General features: G+C 49.0%; 1 pseudogene; it reads right to left on the bottom strand.

Moving 5' to 3' along the window:
- Window positions 1-261: 261 nt before the first annotated feature.
- Window positions 262-1360, bottom strand: LOC102850687 (annotated as a pseudogene).
- Between the last annotated feature and the right edge of the window lie 453 nt (window positions 1361-1813).

Raw genomic sequence — 1813 nt, forward strand, 5'->3', positions numbered from 1 at the left:
TGAAAGGTCACCAATTGCTTGAATAATGGTTGTATAGCAATAATCTGTTCAGAATTATATATTGCATTGTCATATTTCTTCAGTCTCCTTCTGTATGAAACTCTGCTTTCCTAGACACATTTAAAGATTGCAGACTGTGATTTATATTTTTTTATTACTGAGTAAGTTCACTCCCCCGCCCCATTCTCATCCTTTTTTTTTTCTGTACAAGTTAGGTTTTTTTATCAAGAAAGCGTGTAATGCAACGAAACAGTCCATTTCCTAGAAGCATTTGTGATGGACGATGGAGGGGCCAGACTCCTTGGCCTCTTGCTTGCTGATCCACATCTGCCGGAAGGTGGACAGGGAGGCCAGGATGGACCTGCCGATCCACACGGAGTATTTGCGCTCAGGGGGAGCAATGATCTTGATCTTCATCGTGCTGGGGGCCAGCGCTGTGATCTCCTGCATCCTGTTGGCAATGCCTGGGTACATGGTGGTCCTGCCGGACAGCACGGTGCTGGCGTAGAGGTCCTTGAAGGTGGCAGTGTCACACTTCATGATGGAGTTTTGAAGGTAGTTTCATGGATGCCACAAGACTCCATGTCCAGGAAGGAGGGCTGGAAGAGTGCCTCGGAGCAGCGGAAACCCTCATTGCTGATGGCGATGACCTGCCCATCGGGCAGCTCGTAGCTCTTCGTCAAGGAGGATGAGGAAGCCACCACGGCCATCTCCTGCTCGAAGTCCAGGGCAACAGTTTCTCCTTGATGTCACGCACCATTTCCCGGTCAGCCGTGGTGGTGAAGCTGTAGCCTCGCTCAGTGAGAATCTTCATGAGGTCCAGACTCGGGATGGCATGGGGGAGGGCATCCCCTTGTAGATGGGCACAGTGTGGGTGACCCCATCTCCGGAATCCATCATGATACCAGTGTTTTGGCCAGAGGCCTACAGGTACAGCACGGCCTGGATGGCCACCTACATGGCAGGGGTGTTGAAGGGCTGGAGTATGATCTGGGTCGTCTTCTCCTGGTTAGCCTTGGGGTTCAGGGGAGCCTCCGTCAGCAGCACAGGCTGTTCTTTGGGAGTCACATGGAGCTCGTTGTAGAAGGTGTGGTGCCAGATCTTCTTCATGTTGTCCCAGTTGGTGACAACGCTGTGCTCAGTGGGGTCAGGATGCCTCTCTTGCTCTGGGCTTCATCACCCATGTAGGAGTCCTTCCGGCCCATGCCCGCCATCACGCCCTAGTGCTGAGGGCACCCCATGATGGAGGGGAAGACAGCCCAGGGGGCGTCGTTGCCCGCGAAGCTGGCCTGCACATGCCGGAGCCATTGTCGACCTCGGAGCCATTGTCGACCTCGAGTGCAGTGATGTCATCATCCATGGGGAGCTGGGGGTGGCAGGGGTGACGGCGGTGACTGCTCGGGGCAGACGAGCTCTCGGCTGTTGAAGTTCACTTTTATCACTTGGTTCCATTGACATTAGCGAGGCTTCTCTAGTATACATTTTCTATTTTCCCCTTTAAATTAGAAGGTTGTGAGAAGCACTTTGAAACTACACAAAGATTTCATTTTCATCCATCTTTTTACTTGTTTATTTATTATCAATATGGACTTAAATTTACTCTCTTCTCCAATAGTTACAAATCTGTTACTATCATCATTTATTTTGATGTTTAGATTAACAGTGTTTGGCCATTGTGTCTCTTCAAGTTAGTTGCTGTGGATTTTTTTCCTTTTTTACAAATCCCTGTCATTCTTTGATGATATGCTTACCATATGTTTTCTTCTTTTTTAAAAAAAATATGGAAGGCTTTGTGAATTTGTATGTCATGTTT

The sequence above is a fragment of the Elephantulus edwardii genome, unplaced genomic scaffold (assembly GCF_000299155.1).
Source record: "Elephantulus edwardii isolate Elephantulus edwardi_28Jun2011 unplaced genomic scaffold, EleEdw1.0 scaffold00278, whole genome shotgun sequence".
Taxonomy (NCBI): domain Eukaryota; kingdom Metazoa; phylum Chordata; class Mammalia; order Macroscelidea; family Macroscelididae; genus Elephantulus; species Elephantulus edwardii.